General features: G+C 39.5%; 1 protein-coding gene and 1 long non-coding RNA gene across 3 annotated transcripts in view; one reads left to right on the top strand and one right to left on the bottom strand.

The window, feature by feature from the left end:
* Positions 1-6,602, bottom strand: part of crfb1 (cytokine receptor family member b1) — a 120,585-nt gene extending 113,983 nt beyond the window's left edge. The window contains exons 1-2 of one of the 2 annotated variants that reach the window (XM_058786551.1): positions 6,308-6,602; positions 5,967-6,132 (exon numbers count right to left, since the gene is read on the bottom strand). The gene's annotated coding sequence lies outside the window, so the exon portion shown is untranslated. Of the gene's footprint in view, positions 1-5,966 lie in introns of both variants that reach the window. The other variant, XM_058786550.1, reaches the window with a different exon arrangement.
* Positions 374-12,910, top strand: LOC131546719 (uncharacterized). Its single transcript, XR_009272769.1, has 6 exons — positions 374-2,294; positions 3,182-3,248; positions 3,357-3,464; positions 3,551-3,693; positions 11,356-11,570; positions 12,079-12,910. It is a non-coding gene; the product is annotated as an uncharacterized LOC131546719 (long non-coding RNA).
* Positions 12,911-18,870: the final 5,960 nt, after the last annotated feature.

Below are 18,870 nucleotides of genomic sequence, written 5' to 3'. Positions count from 1 at the left end.
CTTGGTGTAATCTTTGATGACCAACTGACCTTCAAATACCACATTGCAAAGACTGCTCGATCTTGCAGTGTTGTTTTTACTTGCTTGCAGTTTTTATACTAAACTTTTGTTAATAATTAAAACTCTCACTATTTTTATTCAGTGCTTCAGATTCCTTTTAACTGTAAAAATGTAATGTAAAACATAAATGTAATATATATATATATATACAGTGAGGAAAATAAGTATTTGAACACCCTGCTATTTTGCAAGTTCTCCCACTTAGAAATCATGGAGGGGTCTGAAATTGTCATCGTAGGTGCATGTCCACGGTGAGAGACATAATCTAAAAAAAATCCAGAAATCACAATGTATGATTTTTTAACTATTTATTTGTATGATACAGCTGCAAATAAGTATTTGAACACCTGTCTATCAGCTAGAATTCTGACCCTCAAAGACCTGTTAGTCTGCCTTTAAAATGTCCACCTCCACTCCATTTATTATCCTAAATTAGATGCACCTGTTTGAGGTCGTTAGCTGCATAAAGACACCTGTCCACCCCATACAATCAGTAAGAATCCAACTACTAACATGGCTAAGACCAAAGAGCTGTCCAAAGACACTAGAGACAAAATTGTACACCTCCACAAGGCTGGAAAGGGCTACGGGGAAATTGCCAAGCAGCTTGGTGTAAAAAGGTCCACTGTTGGAGCAATCATTAGAAAATGGAAGAAGCTAAACATGACTGTCAATCTACCTCGGACTGGGGCTCCATGCAAGATCTCACCTCATGGGGTCTCAATGATCCTAAGAAAGGTGAGAAATCAGCCCAGAACTACACGGGAGGAGCTGGTCAATGACCTGAAAAGAGCTGGGACCACCGTTTCCAAGGTTACTGTTGGTAATACACTAAGACGTCATGGTTTGAAATCATGCATGGCACGGAAGGTTCCCCTGCTTAAACCAGCACATGTCCAGGCCCGACTTAAGTTTGCCAATGACCATTTGGATGATCCAGAGGAGTCATGGGAGAAAGTCATGTGGTCAGATGAGACCAAAATAGAACTTTTTGGTCATAATTCCACTAAACGTGTTTGGAGGAAGAAGAAAGATGAGTACCATCCCAAGAACACCATCCCTACTGTGAAGCATGGGGGTGGTAGCATCATGCTTTGGGGGTGTTTTTCTGCACATGGGACAGGGCGACTGCACTGTATTAAGGAGAGGATGACCGGGGCCATGTATTGCGAGATTTTGGGGAACAACCTCCTTCCCTCAGTTAGAGCATTGAAGATGGAAGACCCAGCCTCGACCCAACATGACAATGACCCGAAGCACACAGCCAGGATAACCAAGGAGTGGCTCTGTAAGAAGCATATCAAGGTTCTGGCGTGGCCTAGCTGTAGATGTAATGTAATGAATTATTATATATGTGTCATCAAATTAAGGACAAAACAAAAACCAAATAGTTTGCTCCGCAAATGGTGATCATTGTTAATGACATGTTTGTGAATGACTGAGAATGAGATTTATTGAAAGAGGGCACGGGACAAATTAACATTTAAACCAGCAGCGCGCGTCACTGTCTGAGTACTGCGAGAGAGTGCGCGTGCCCGTCATTAACGGTCAACTTCCAGCTGACGGACACGGAGGAAAAGAAGTGCTACAAATCTAGTGTATTTGTCGTTTTTACGGATATATATATAACGTTAGATGTCACCAAATGAGTAGTGAGTAGTGTTTTGCATTTTTTTGTAGGTTTTCCAATTTAATTTAATAAATAAATGCCCTGTTCGGTTAATTAGCTCACAAGCAGTCTCATGAGGCGGTCTGAGGTAACGGTTAACGTTAACCATTAAAACATTGAGGTAAAATTTTATACCTTTCTTTTAGTTATTTGAAATGTAACACGATAAACTATACATTAGTCACTTTCAAATTCTTTAAACTTTAACCGTAGTAAAGTTAATTAGTTTGTTTGACTGCCTGCCTGCTGTTCGCGCTAGTCGAAGATGCTCATGCTAGCCATACTGCAAACTTGAATATAAACCACTGTATAAAGTTTAATTAGACCGAGGCTGCCGAAATCCTGTTCAGTGTCTGTGGGATTAATAATTTCCGCCTTTCCCCCTCAAGTGACAGGCCTGTAAATTGTGTCATCTGCTCGTTAATGGTGTTTTTTACATGCATGCTTTTTATGCTAGTTTAATTCTCAAATAGATCTGATACTTTAGTTTCAACAAATCTTTAATAAACAAATGGTTCACTTTTTATTTTAGGTCCTGACTGCCACCAGTTGAGTCAATGATTCAGTGAGTTGCTTATAAGAAAAGATGCTCATTTGTTACAACCTAACGTAGTATTATAAATAGGGCTGCAACTAACGATTATTTTAATAATCGATTAATCTGTCGATTATTTTTTCGATCAATCGGATTTAAAAAAAAAAAAAAAAAGCATTCATTTCCAACCCTTTATTCAAAAACAGAACTAAAATCTTTAGAAAGTGCACAAACATGTTGCTCCTTGAACATCCCTGAGCTGTTATAATAATAATAAAATAAAATAAAAAAGATTCAGTCAATCTGAACGGAGGCGGGGTGAAGTTACGAGGTCTCGCTGAGAGCTCGATGATCCAATGGCGTTACGAAGTTTTACTGACAAGTTATTTTAATGCTTATCATTGGTTTACTATTTTTAAAACTCTCTGATTTAAAATAATAAAAACGAATTATAAGCGACTCAAGTTTGGATAATTTTTCACAGCACCTGACTGGGCTAGAGTATGGCAACTGCCATACTCTGCCATACGCAAACGCCGCCCCTGCTCCCACACCTTGGATGACTTGGGTCGCACGGATTTCTCTGCCTCCGCCATGTATCTTTCCTCTACCTCCGCTCGTTTTTTTACTTTTGTTTTTATTTATGAGGCGCCAAACTCTGCTAGCATCCGTGCACGAGAGAGACCGAGTGTGTTCACTCCGCTCAGCTCAACTAAAGTTTTTTTTATTTTTATTTTTTAATAATCAAGCGTCTCGCGTCGCGCAACACAACGAATCGATTATGAAATTCGTTGCCAACGCTTTTAGTAATCGATTTTTATCGATTTAATCGATTCGTTGTTGCAGCCCTAATTATAAATGTTTTATTCATCGCTGTAAAACTAAGTTGTTGTTTTTTGGGGGGGTTTTATCATCAGGTGGAGAGACAGTCTGGGCAGCAGCAACAAGACAACTATTACAAGCAGAGATGAGTTTCAAGAACTGGTACTACTTTGGTTCCTGACTTGTTCAGTACTGAAAAATGGATATAAGCTACAGGATCAATAGTGCTGCTATCAGTATTTTAGTAACGTTGATTCATTACCCCTTTAGACACAACCACTTATCATCCAAACCATCTCCAAGTGGATGGCAGCAAGGATTCAGGATCAAGAGATCATTCATTATGAAGACCGTTCCATAGGAAGCAGCGAATCCTGGGTGAAAAAACTAAACCTGGTTGTTTCAGCATCACTCAGGCAAGACAAAATACATTTAAATTGATTTCAGTTGGTTATATGTTTCAGATCATCCTGACCATTCTGTTGTCCTGGATTTGAAGACATGCTGGAACTGTATTTCTCATGGTTGAAAGATTTGTGCAGCGGTATCCAGACATATAAGCAGCCTTCCTGGACCCACACGACCAAAGGCTCTGGAGGAGAGACAGGTAATCCACAGGGTTGGATTTATGGATTCAACGAAACCAATTTTTCAGAACCGATCCGATACGGAAAATTCTGAGTATCTGCTGATACCGATCAGGGCTCAAAATGAACTTTTTTACTAATATTAAGCTGTCAGTCACCCAGTCACTGCTTTCCGCTGTCAGGTGACAGGGAGCTATAACTACCGCGAGAAATGCAAAGGGCTGAAGAAGAGAGAAAATGAAAAGAAACACTGACAGATTTCTTTTGTAAACCACCTAAATTAATCTGATATCTGACGATATTTTGCTTGTGTTATTGTGCTTATTTTGTGTTATTGTGCTGGTAGTCTAGATGATTTTGATATTCTTCATATTCTGTGTGGTGGTCAGTTCACAGCAGTGATAGAAATTAATCTTTTCCAATAAGTTTAAATTGATTTTTACCTTTTATGGTCATTTTCACAATTAAGCCATTTTTTCTAAAAGTGTGCCGCATCATTTGAGTCAAATTCTTACATTTAATCAGTCAATTAGAATAATAAGACATTTGGGCTGTTATCAAGCAAATGAAATCAGTATCAACAAAATTCAACTTTGAATTTTGAATTTCTGAAGTGGCATTTAGATGCACTTACACCCTGGTTAATGCAGGACATGAATGCATTTAACCTGCAGTTACACATGCATATACAGTGGGGCAAAAAAGTATTTAGTCAGCCACCAATTGTGCAAGTTCTCCCACTTAAAAAGATGAGAGAGGCCTGTAATTTTCATCATAGGTATACCCCAACTATGAGAGACAAAATGAGAAGAAAAAAAATCCTGAAAATCACATTGTAGGATTTTTAAAGAATTTATTTGCAAATTATGGTGGAAAATAATTATTTGGTCAAAAACAAAAAAATTCATCTCAATACTTTGTTATATACCCTTTGTTGGCAATGACAGAGGTCAAATGTTTTCTGTAAGTCTTCACACACTGTTGCTGGTATTTTGGCCCATTCCTCCATGCAGATCTCCTCTAGAGCAGTAATGTTTTGGGGCTGTCACTGGGCAACACGGACTTTCAACTCCCTCCAAAGATTTTCGATGGGGTTGAGATCTGGAGACTGGCTAGGCCACTCCAGGACCTTGAAATGCTTCTTACGAAGCCACTCCTTCGTAGCCCGGGCGGTGTGTTTGGGATCATTGTCATGCTGAAAGACCCAGCCACGTTTCATCTTCAATGCCCTTGCTGATGGAAGGAGGTTTTCTCTCAAAATCTCACGATACATGGCCCCATTCATTCTTTCGTTTACACGGAACAGTCGTCCTGGTCCCTTTGCAGAAAAACAGCCCCAAAGCATGATGTTTCCACCCCCATGCTTCACAGTAGGTATGGTGTTCTTTGAATCCAACTCAGCATTCTTTCTCCTCCAAACACGACAAGTTGAGTTTTTACCAAAAAGTTATATTTTGGTTTCATCTGACCATATGACATTCTCCCAATCCTCTTATGGATCATCCAAATGCTCTCTAGCAAACTTCAGACGGGCCCGGACATGTACTGGCTTAAGCAGGGGGACACGTCTGGCACTGCAGGATTTGAGACCTTTGTTACTTTGGTCCCAGCTCTCTGCAGGTCATTCACTAGGTCCCCCCGTGTGGTTCTGGGATTTTTGCTCACAGTTCTTGTGATCATTTTGACCCCACTGGGTGAGATCTTGCGTGGAGCCCCAGATCGAGGGAGATTATCAGTGGTCTTGTATGTCTTCCATTTTCTAATAATTGCTCCCACAGTTGATTTCTTCACACCAAGCTGCTTACCTATTGCAGATTCAGTCTTCCCAGCCTGGTGCAGGTCTACAATTTTGTTTCTGGTGTCCTTTGACAGCTCTTTGGTCTTGGCCATGGTGGCGTTTGGAGTTGGACTGTTTGAGGTTGTGGACAGGTGTCTTTTATACTGATAACGAGTTCAAACAGATGCCATTCATACAGGTAACGAGTGGAGGACAGAGGAGCCTCTTAAAGAAGTTACAGGTCTGTGAGAGCCAGAAATCTTGCTTGTTTGTAGGTGACCAAATACTTATTTTACCGAGGAATTTACCAATTAATTCTTTAAAAATCCTACAATGTGATTTTCTGGATTTTTTTTTCTCATTTTGTCCCTCATAGTTGAGGTATACCTATGATGAAAATTACAGGCCTCTCTCATCTTTTTAAGTGGGAGAACTTGCACAATTGGTGGCGGACTAAATACTTTTTTGCCCCACTGTATAATGTTTTAATACTGTAAACATAAAACATTTTCTTACCTGTACCTCATCCACAGACAACCACAACACATAAAGAGTGGAAGGTCCAGCTATGCCATGATCTTCTAAGGTGCCTGTTAGATTGCTATATATCGGAGTTGGTGAGAGTGGCAACTGAACTGCGAAAACCTCACTTGTCATCAACACCAGCAAATGCAACTAGGTCCTGTGTCAGAAGCAAAATACATTGTCTGTAATTGAAAAAAAGTGATAATCTTTCTTCAATAAATGGGTAGATAAGTGAAATTAATCTGAAATGGCTGAGACATTGAATCTCCTCTTCAGAAGTCTCCCATCTGGGTATTTGAATTGTATCAGTATTCCATCAGCCTGATACATACAACAGCTGATATGTTCCTCTGGCGATCATCTATTGCCTTTTCAAAAAGTTCGGATCGAGGATCAAAGGCTTCGAGGGAGAATCGGCGAGGGATCCAACTGGTAAGCATAGAGGTAAGTCGTGATCGTAGAGAGTCCAGAGCTGTCCATATAGTGAACGGTAGACCGGACAATGTGGGGAATGGCAGTGTGAGTGTATATAGTGGTGTTGATTGGTGACAGCAGGTGCGTGCAATTAGAAGTCAGGTGACTGTGATCGGGTGATTGTGCTGGGTGGTGACTGTTGTGATGGTGACTGATTCCTGACATTACCCCCTCCCCCAGGGGCGGCTCCTGATGCCCTCGAACGGCGACGGGGGCGGCCACGGCCTCTGGGCACGGGACGCTCGGGGTGCGTGCGATGGAATTCTTCAAGCATTAAGGGGTCTAGGATGTCGTCCCTGGCCACCCAGGAGCGTTCCTCCGGTCCGTATCCTTCCTAGTCGACCAGATATTCCAGTCTTCCGCCCCGTTGCCGTGAGTCCAGGATTTCCTTGACCAGATAGAAAGAGGGTTGTTCGAGGATTTCTGGGGGAGGAGGTTCGTCCACTTCTGTGGGTCCTGGTGCAGAGGGAGAACAGGGTTTAAGGAGTGACGCGTGGAATGAAGGATGTATTCTGTACCTGGGTGGGAGCTGGAGTTCATAGGTGACCTCGTTGATCTGCCTCTGTATCGGGAAGGGACCAATGTAGCGGGGACTCAGCTTCTTGCATGGCAGGCGGAGGCGCAGATCCCGGGTGGACAGCCAAACCCTGTCTCCGGGATGGTAGGTGGGGAGTAGTGGTTCGCCGGGCATCTGCGAAGATTTTATGCCTCCGCACTGCATGTTGGAGGTGGACGTGAGCTGAGTCCCACACTCTCTCGCTCGCTCGGAACCAGTGGTCTACAGCTGGAACCTCCGACGGCTCTCCTGTCCATGGGAAGAGTGGTGGTTGGTACCCAAGTATGCACTGAAATGGTGTGCATACACCTGTGGTGTTTTGTTGCAGGGAGTTCTGTGCATACTCGGCCCATGGGAGGAAGCGGCTCGAGCTGTGCTGATCGTCATGGCAGTATGCCCGGAGGTAACGTCCAAGTTCCTGGATCTTGCGCTCAGTCTGGCCATTAGTCTGGGGATGGTATCCTGAGGACAAGCTGACCGTGACCCTAGCAACCTGAAGAAGGCTTTCCATACGTGGGAAATAAACTGAGGACTTCTGTCCGAGACTATATCCTCAGGTATTCCGAAGTTTCGGAACACGTGCTGGAATAAGTGTTCTGCTGTTTCCATGGCAGTAGGGAGTCCTTTGAGGAGAATGAATTTGCAAGCTTTGTGTAACCCAGGTTACTAGTGAATAAAAGCAGACATGGAGATAACATCAAATTAAGTAACAGATTATATGTATTAACAACACTGAAATCGTAAAGTTTGACTCTGCATAAATGAATTAATTGTGGAAATATGTAAAAATATAAAATATCAAAGTTTATAAATGTGACCAATAGTGTAATCTTTCACTTAGCAAATCCGCCAATGATATCGCGGTTGAATGACGTCACTTGACGTCCGCCATCGCGGCACTTTTAGAGAGCAGAGTTCGAGATCTTTCTTTTCCTCGTGAGCTTCTGATGCGAGCGGACACTAGATACTGCTTCGGGAGTTTCAACGCACTAAAATAAGAGAGAGATAAAGGTCAGAGAAGCTGAATGCAATTGAGAGTGACATCTGAAGTGGATTTCATCTGAAAATATCCTGTTTAATTTGATGTACATGTGTATACGAGTTCCTTGGTGAGTTAATGTGTTTTTTCCTTTACTGATTGTCATTTCTGTATCATTCAAATTAATTGTGTTTTATCAAAATGGTGCAATATTAATGACAGATATGCCTTAATGTGTGCAATGTGAACAAAAATTCTGTTGTTTATGAGAAAGAACTATAGAATATGTGCAATTGTATGGCAAGCAAAAAGATATACAAGAGAGTACACGACATTTAGGAAGAATTTCTTTATTGTTAAAGAGAAATAATACATAGACAGTTTATCACACAGAGTAAATTAATGTTAATCGATGTGTTTCAGTTGGAGTTACACTTATTGATCAAATACTAATTGTTGTTGTTTTGGTGGCCTTGTGTCCACAAGGCCAGGTTTTTTTGTTTGTTTGTTTTGTTTCTGATCTTGTTCCATGTGAAGTTCCCTTGCTGGATTTGCCCGGATGAATCAACTGATGTGTGAATTATTCCTGAACCGTCTCAACTCTTCCTTTGCCTGCGCTGGTGGAGTTGGACTGGCGAGCCACTGTTAACGAATTCTTTGAAACTCTTGCGTGAATCCTTCCTGGGTGGACAGACAAACTGAACTTGCTCCCTTTTAACTGGTAGGAGTGGAACCGAAAGACTGTGATTATCATCAATTAATTGACCTTTGGGGACTAAATTTATAAACTGATCTTTGATTCTTCAGAATTATTTATTGTCAGTTGATTTAGTACTTTGGTTCTGAGTATTTGAATTATATTTGTGAATGTAAATTCATTTCTTATATTTACTGTCATAATACAAATCAAATCTTGTTTTTGCCTCAACCTTGTCTGAGTCTGTTCACTGCTGCTGCATCCTCTCTCTCCTCGGACGAACCGAATCTTTTGAGCTCACTGGTCCATTGGCAGAGTTGACCTAAATTTTTGTATCGTGTGTAACGGGTTACATTTGGAAAATCGATCGACTGCCACCAGCACACAAGTGTTACCTTCGGAATTAGGTAGGTCCATCACAAAGTCTATTCCCAAATGTGACCAGGGTCGATGAGGGATTGGTAACGGCTTTAGCTTGCCTACTTTAAGATGCCGGGGGGTCCTGGACATGGCGCAGACTGAGCAATTGCGGACGTACCTGATGACATCCCGGGTCATACTAGGCCACCAGTACCGAGCTTGGAGGAGCGAGAAGGTCCTGTGGCTGCCTGGATGTCCAGAGCCCGGTACATTGTGAACTGAGCCCAGAAAGGAGTGTCGTTGGGTGGTCGGTACGTGAGTCTTCCCTTCTGGGCCTCCCAGCGGAGCAGGTTCGGTGAGAGTGGCGGCTCTGATTTCCTTGTCTATGTTCCACTGAATGGGGCTTACAACCATGGCTGGAGGGAGAATGGGTTCAGGATCTGTGGGAATATCGGTATCCGATTTAGGACCACATATAAAAGTGGCCTGGGCCTAATTTGAAAAAAATCGGATTTGTGCTGTTCAGACTGTCATAAGAAAATCAGATATGGGTCACATTTGGGCAAAAAGTCGGATTTGGACCACTTTAGCCTGGAGTGTAAACCTAGTCTATATGTTGGCAATGATGTGACATTTATTAATTGTGTTCTGTATTTTGTGTTGAGTAAAACTGAGGATGTTCCAAAGGGGGCAGGATATGCTCAGAACACGACCACCAAGAGTCCGCATGGCAAGGATTAGAATTGGTCTGATTCCTCATGGGAATGACACAATATATATGCCAAGGCGTAAGTGCATATTTCAAATGAAATTGTCACATAATTTGAACTTGACAAGATATATGTATGTAGGTTTTTACTAGTGCTGTCAATCGATTAAAAAATGTAATCGCGTTAATCACAGTCATGGACTGTGATTAATCATGATTAATCGCAAATTTAAAATACTAGGATTTATCTGTAAATGTGTTGGAAAAAAAAAAGCATGACAAACTAGTTTAAGGAAACAGAACCTTTCACACTTCTGCCAGGTATGAGACATAATCCTTATTATTCTTTTATCATTATTCTTTTGTTTTTATTCAGCCATTATCAACCTTTAAACTGGCGATAAAACGTTTACCAAGCCACATCGCTTCAATCCCAGTATACATTTACCCAACTATTATCAAAAGTATTTCTAAATAAATACAACAAAACATTTCTTGCGACCTTATGTGAAGTATTATGATAAAATGCATTATGAAGAAGAATTGGACCTGTTCTGCAGCTGCATTAGAGCTAATATTAGCATCATGCTTCATAAGACAACTTATAAGATTAATAGTACACTTTTACTCAGAACTCACTTCAAACCACCATTGAGTGTTTGTAATAACTTCCTTTTGCGATCACATGTGGAATTTGGTCGTTTACTGTTATGCTATTTATAGCCTTTTATATCGCTGCACAAATTAGCATTTCAGACGTACACATTCTCAAGAAAATCACATACAGACCATATCTATCGTAATCGTGTGTTTATTATCTTATATAATCTATAGTGGCTGTTGTCATGTTTATTTCTGCTGTGTAAAAGCCTTAACATGTGCTCTGCTGAAACTCACGTTGTTTGATGTTACAACCACCTCTCTGTTCTTAAGTTGCCAGGGATACATTCCAAGTATAATACACATTAGTAAAAGGATCTATTTTAATTTTTATTTGTCTATATACACTTTGGGCGGCCGCGGTACATTATAAAAGTAGCCCAAAAAACCGCAACTCGCCACGGCTCTGTAATTTTCATCACACAATGATAGATAACCTTCTGCACTGCGATGACGGGAAGAAGTTGGGGTCAAACCTTATCAAACGATTAATCTGCGTTAAAAAATATATTAACGCGTTAAAATTTTTTGATTAATCGCATGCGTTAACGCTGACACCCCTAGTTTTACTGATTCTGAGACTGTATAATGCATTTGTCATAATGGGCACTGCGGAGTATTCTTCTTAGAATATGGTTGTGGTGTTGCTGGGATTTCAACTGCTAACCTCTGGATAAACATTGCCCTTGGATAGTTCTTCCACTATAATGACCTAATTACATGCATATTTTCATACATTTTACATCTACCCGTAATTACTTAACATATTATGTCATGTGATTCAGTTTACATGACCAGGAGTCTGAGAAGAGCACACAGCCCTTTTAACAACAAAGAGACTTGATTCAAGTCATTTTAATTAGACCAGGTTCAGTTAGGAAGCTCCAGTGCTTTTAAGCAAACTGTTCTTTCTCATTTTCTCATGTCTCTTTCCCTCTTTTACAGCTGGAACAACACAAAAACTACTGATTGTCCCACATTCCATGTCTGAGAGGGAATTTGTAGAAAAGATAAGGGAGGAATTCCCAGAATTGCAGCAGCATCAATTTACACTCTGCCGATTAAATCCCTTTAAACCTCCCCACAGTTTGCCCTGCTTCCATAAAGTCCTGCCAAGAACTCAGAAACTCACGGTCTGCTGTATACATATAAGACCAAGGGTATGATTCTTTATACATTTATACACTTTACACACTGTATACATTTTTTCAGATTTAACACTTGTTTCTACAAGCAGTGAACCAAAAGTGTCTGTAGGATATTACAAATTGTCTTAGTCACATTGGAGCATTTTTTGAATAATCCTTTACATTTGCAAAACAATAAGTGCATTCCTCTGAACTAATGCTACACGTTACTGCATGCTGGAGAATTCACATTGACAAACTACGTCAGCAGTTTTCTGCTGTGGTACAATTACCTTTCTATTTAACTATTCAATACAGCACCATATAAGGCATTTTTAAGGACATGACAGGCAGTTCGGATTGTATGAAAATGAGAAATTGCCTTTATGGTGTGCGCAAGTAACAACGCAGTGTGAAAATTTATCTGAGAAGTGCTCCAAAACAATATAGAAAAATTGTCATTGGTCATTTACATATGATTTCAATTGTGACACTTATTCAACAAGCAATACTGTGTTTAAGGCTTTTTGGACTTTTTCAGGTTTTGGAGCCAGCTGGGATGAAACTGAACTGCAAGATGACAATGTAAATTTCTCAACTGTTTTAAGAAACTGAATGCAATCCATTATGTACATGCACAGTTTTTCTGCAAGCAATAGAGAGTTTTTCTGAGAATTGCTTTTTGGACTTTTTCAGGTTTTGGAGCCTATGTATGTAATTATGTAAGTTTCTCAGTCATTACATTTTAAGATACAGAAAGCTATCAAACATGATCAGATGTTGAGATGAGTAGATAGATAAATGGATCAATTGATAGATGGATGAATAGATCGATAGATGATTGTTTTTTTTTCCTTATGGGGAAATTTGGTTTGTAGTCACAAGGTGTCAGGAATCAGTCACCATCACAACAGTCACCACCCAGCACAATCACCCGATCACAGTCACCTGACTTCTAATTGCACGCACCTGCTGTCACCAATCAACACCACTATATACACTCACACTGCCATTCCCCACATTGTCCGGTCTACCGTTCACTATATGGACAGCTCTGGACTCTCTACGATACCTCGCCGATTCTCCCTCGAAGCCTTTGATCCTCAATCCGAACCTGCACCATCCGTGCATAGGCCAACGCATCGGTCCCAAGCCAAACCATTTTGAGAAATCAAACAAATGAGAGCCGTTTTCTAAAGTCTATGAGCGCAGCACACACAAATAAACTAAATTGACATACTGCAGTTAAATTACAAAATGTTGTGTTTTATATTTATAACATTTGAATACAGTTCAGCAACATACATCACACGACCTGACGACCAAGAGAGCTGACAACTGACCATCACTTAATTTACCATCACCTCACGATTGAAAATGTGACACTGATTTCATATGACAGTTCAACAAACAAGTTAATAATATTAAGTCACTTACATTTTAGACTGTTTTGGTCTATTTTAGCAGCGAAAATAGATCCGGTGAATCCAAACAAAGATCACAGCATAGCGCATCTCACAGCAACACTCGATCGTGTTTTGAATGATTCAGTGTTTTGAACGAATCGGTGATCACCGGTGATCGGTTCAGCACAGATTTTGCTCATCTCAAACAAGCCTAATATAATTAGCGAATGTCAGACAGTTCAAAATATATGTAACATGACCCCAAAGAGGGAAATAATCAGGCAGAAGGCGGTAGTGAAGCCTTAAACAAACATTTATTCAAAAGAAAATAATATAAACATTAACATGTTAAAAGGATGCTGCAGACCATTAATACAATTACCCACACAGAAAAGTAAATGAAAAGAAAACAAAATAGAAAAAAACAAACAAAACCCGCAGATGGCCACAGGTTACCTAGGTTGTGAAGACAAGAAGGGCATACAAACAAATGTGCTCCCACTGCAACCAAGCTCACGGCAAATCACACTGCAGACCTAAAAGGAAAGGGAAATAAGGTGACCAAACCACCACACCACTGCAATCCACCAGTGAAGGCAACCCCGCAGCCACCGTCAGGTCAAAAAGAAATCTACAACAAAAAAACAAAACATACAATAATATTAACAGTGGGTAATGCAAATAGAACAAGTAAGTCAACCCTATAAGATGACTATGAATTATTTAGTCCCTTTTTTTGTCTTTGGTGTGACCTCAGTTCTCCCTCAACCAACTCTGGTCCAACATCCAACCAAAAAGGAAAAAAACACAATCTCAACAATAATTCAGCCGAAAATAAACGGTAATCGTCCATCCCTCTACCATCCGTTATTTTGGGTTATGACACTCGGGTAACCATCCAGCCACAATACTCCTAACGATGCACCGTGTTCAACACTCAACAATGTTCCACTCTTGGACATGTAACTGCACAAACGATCCTTACATTTGGTCTATTGCCAACATGCAACACGTAAACCAGCTTGGATCTGGCGTGACTTCCATTCATAAATCGTCAGCGGAAACCAAAGGGCGGAAATCGAAGAACAAATCTCATTACTTCCTTTTATAGAACTGAAGCTGATGGGATATGTAGTTCCTGAAACACGCCCCGTTACATATATGTGACTTTTAACACGTACACAATGCGTCGAATACATATTTATTATGCGTTGTTTTCACGTAAAAGATAGACACGAAAATGCATATATCGAATATGGCGGGTATAAATGCCAAAACTATAGTAACACCAGATGCATCTTACACAAGGCTGTTTTACTGTAAAGCACATTCATGCCAGAGATCTTTCATTTACTATTCAGCTAACCAAAACTCACCCAGCTCAGCTGATTACGTTCTTTTTTTCTGGTGGACCAAACTCCAGCTAGAGCTCAGCCAAATCGATATAATTTGCTTTTTGTTTCTTTTGGTTGGCCAGTTTCCAGCCAGAGTTAAGCCAAATGTTTGATACTGTACTAGGCTGTGAAAAAAAAAAAAAAAAAAAAAACTGCACCAGAATTAAGCCAGAAGTGCCGAATGTAAGCCAGACTCAGGCCAAACTCTCTTGCTATCTGGCTAAGCGTCCAATTGACAGAGTGACCGACCAATCGGCTGCAATCAACCTACCAGTGACACTGGCCAGCGCTTGCTCTTTTACTGCAAATAAATGACCATGATGGCAAAGAACACTATTTCTCGTTCATCTTTAATATAAGCTGTGGATCAGACTTCTGCTACGCTGAGGAGGACATCACCAGCCTCCTCAAGGTCGACCAAGTTTGTTATCTCCAAAATCATTATTTTTCAGGAAATTAAAAAAACGGCATATTTTTTGAGTTATTAAACATTGTATCGTTAAAGTTGGTATTATACCTTATATTGCTATCATATGTGACCCTGGACCACAAAACCAGTCTTAAGTCGCTGGGGTATATTTGTAGCAATAGCCAAATATACATTGTATGGGTCAAAATTCTAAATTTTTCTTTTATGCCAAAAATCATTAGGATATTAAGTAAATATCATGTTCCATGAAGATATTTTGTACATTTCTTACCGTAAATGTATAAAAACTTCATTTTTGATTAGTAATATGCATTGCTAATAACTTCATTTGGATACTTTTAAAGGCGATTTTCTCAATATTTAGATTTTTTTGCACCCTCAGATTCCAGATGTTCAAATAGTTGTATCTCAGCCAAATATTGTCCGAACCTAACAAACCATGCATCAATGGAAAGCTTATTTATTCAGCTTTCATGTGATGTATAAATCTCAATTTCGAAAAATTGACACTTAAGACTGGTTTTGTGGTCCAGGGTCACATATACTGTTGTGTACCAACATTAACACAACATTTCCCCAAAATCATGTTTAATCGGAGATACAAGATTTATGATTTGGGAGCAGGGAGATACGAGATTATGCTGTCATTGATAAGAATGGTACGGACACAGACGTCGCTGCTGCCAGCAGTGTTCATCAAAGTCTGCGGTCGCGTTGAGCCTTTTGACAAGAGACAAGGCTTTAAGAGCTAATCAAACTAATGATTGTGGTTACACACATCTTCCTAAACTCAATTTTAAACGTTAGAGCTATGAGTGATGCAATACCAAAATAAAACGATAAATTGAGGCAGTAATAGGCGGAAATTAATCTGCACGCGCAACAAAATCGGCGGTCGCGTTGAGCCTTTTGAAAAGATAAAAGGCTTCAATAGTTAACCAAAGCTAACGACTGTGATTACATACATCTTCCTAAACTCTATTTTAAAGGGTAAAGAGCTATAAGTGATGCAATACAAAAAACTATGAGCAGGCTGCTAATGTAGCCGGCTCGACTCTCACGGCCTGGCTACCCCTCTGCGTTGTGTTGTGTAGTGTGAAATAAACACTGGAGTCAGTCTGCTGGTTCGATAGACTTTCTTTTATCTGCATAAGAAGAGAACATGCAGTTAATTATTCGTTGTACAATCTTGCCTGCTCGCTCTGCTCAGACCTCCCGCGGACTGAAGCAAGAGTTCACAATACAGAGAATTTCATATTTCACAAGATAAAGAAGTAATATAAAGAAAATAGCAGTAACTAATGATCACTTCAAATACAACATAACTACATATGCAAAAGATGTCTTATATTAAAGACTTCACTTAATGTATTCAACATTCCAGCATTTTGTATACACATGAAACCAATTCAAGTTTGAACACAGAGAGAAATCATGAAAACACATAAAAACTGTACCTGCATAAGTAGAGAACATGCAGTTAATTATTCGTTGTACAATCTTGCCTGCTCCTGCTAAACATTCACACAAAGAAGAGAAATCAGCAGTCACCCTTCACAGGCTAACTTTCACGCTAACGACGTCACACTACATTCCCTCGATTAAAACTACACTTTTGCAGGTAAAACGACTTTAAACTCGGTCCTAAGAAAAGGCAACGCATTCAGGTAACTCATTTTCACATTTTAACAAAACACAGATCAATTAATTAGAGATTGTTTCCCTTTTAACACGTTTTTGATCAAGATTGAACAAAATGCTTACCTCGCTCTGCTCAGACCTCCCGCGGACTGAAGCAAGAGCGCGCAACTCATAAAGAAATAAAATACTTTTTTTCCTTTTCTCACACACACATATATATATATATATATATATATATACACACATTAATTACCCAAAGAAAAACATAAGGATTTTGAGTGAATTACAACAAAAACACAAATTATAATCAACACCTGCTACACTAATAGGCGGAAATTAGCCTAATCCTAATCTTTAATGTCGGAAAGAATAAAATGTAGCATCCCACTGGTTGACAATCATAAACATTCACCGCACTATACATGCAGTTCGCTGACAATTCTGGAATTTCGGTCAAATACATGCTTATTTCACTGCTTATAAAACATACAATATGCTTCGCATGATCGTTCATATCTAGCCTATAAATACACAACTTTAGCGACAAGACAAAGGGATGTAGTTGGTGTGAGAACAGCGTTGACAGCAGCAATGGTTGTTCCCTCCACCATGTTTAAAGTTTATGACCTGCCAACTCGGAATTAAACTTGGGTATCAAAATTATTTCCGAATTTCCCAGTAGTAAATACGACTTGAGAGGCCGTTCACGTTCAATTTCCGATTAGGAAACTCATATTTCCGATAGCACGTGAAGGCAGCATTACTTGGCGCCAGTAGACAGCCCTTTTTTCTCCCATAAATAAAAACCGCGGAGTGAAGAAGAGGTGGAGTTACGAGACTTCTCAGACAGCTGAAGTGTCCAATGGAGTTAAGAGATTTGCTTTCAAGCTATTTTCAATACTTTAGATTGGTTAATAATTTGTAAAAATAACAGACCCACGTGGGGACTGACCAATAGCATCGATTTGTGAAAAAATATGAAATTGACAAAATGTGGACATAGGTTTCCGCCCGACAGCGAAACAGTGTAATATCTCGTTATCACAGGAAAAACATTGTTTTTATGACACAATATGTCATTATGAGAAAATATACCAATTTAAGGACACATTATCTCGTTATTACAACAGAAGCATATCGTTATTACAAGAAAATGTGTTGTTGAAGAAGACTTGGATTACTAGAAGACAAAGAGATATCATTGCTGAGGATCACTGAAGTAGGTTAGGTTACTTCCAGGTAAGTCTCTAGGTACTGTAGGTAAGTGTATGTTCTCTTGACATTCCAGACAACTACTTAAGGTGTGTGTGTGTGCACGTTATTATGCTCATGACGAGAGCTGATGAGTTGCAGGTACATGTGATTAATACTCTGGTCACTTGATACGTTCAAGTCCTCCTGGGATGTTCTTACGAGTTGAGTAATTACGACGTCAGGTGCGTTCAAATTACTTTGGTTGGAACATTATGGCGATTTAACTTTTCTACAAAAAATTCTAAAAAATGTTTAACTCTGCATCAACAAAATGATGAATAAAGAATGTGCATCATTGTGTTTTTGCTCATTTCTGTTTTTATTCAATTTATGAAGGTGATATAAACCGAATCATTATATATTCTATGATACTTAATACAATAATATATGTTTATATGTAACATATAGTTTTATTATACATTTCCGTCGCACCGTTTTGTGGCTCAGATCTGGAGCCTGTGATACCTCTGGGGTGAATCCAGTGTGGGGTCAGTTTGTCATATGGGTATTGAAACACATTTTTAAATGAGATTTCATAACTTATTTTTTTACCCCTTTTAATAATTAAATTGCTATAAACTAAGAAAGTATGTTGTTTTATTATGTAATAATGATTCTGTTCTGTTAGACAAATGTCATATCCAAATATCAAGAGTAACAGCTTTTAAGCTTACTTTTTCCATTTTCTGAGACAAAGGCCGTTTGTCAATCGGAAAGCTGCATCCTCCAGAGGTCGCATTTGTTGGCTGCCTACGTCATAAAGAAGATCTTATTTTAGAATATTAACAGTTATAAATTTGACCATTATTCTTAGTTAAGTGTAAATTGTTGTAATATGCTTAAGAGAAAATAAACCAGGCTTGATGTCGTATGCAGCCTACAAATGTGACGTCCGGAGGATGCAACCTTCAGTTTGAGAAACGGCCAAAGAGTTTTCCCTTCTTAAATTACAAAAAAATAAAAAATAGAAAGCATTATTTGTGCTCATTTAATAGTGACAATTTGGTGGTCGTCGTAATTATAATATGTTTAATATTTTACTTATTATTTTTCACTTTTATTTTTTGTTGTTTTATTTTATTATATTATTTTATGGCTGACAGGGCGCATGTAAACCGCGCATGCTCCCTGATCTTGAGAACAAACCACGCCCTTAATGATGTCGTCAGACAAAACTGTTTTAAAGCAAGGCTATGGAGCGCGCCGCG

The sequence above is a fragment of the Onychostoma macrolepis genome, chromosome 09, assembly GCF_012432095.1.
Source record: "Onychostoma macrolepis isolate SWU-2019 chromosome 09, ASM1243209v1, whole genome shotgun sequence".
In the NCBI taxonomy this organism is placed as follows: domain Eukaryota; kingdom Metazoa; phylum Chordata; class Actinopteri; order Cypriniformes; family Cyprinidae; genus Onychostoma; species Onychostoma macrolepis.
The sequence above is the reverse complement of the archived record's forward strand: the minus strand, read 5'-3'. Positions and strand labels throughout refer to the sequence as shown.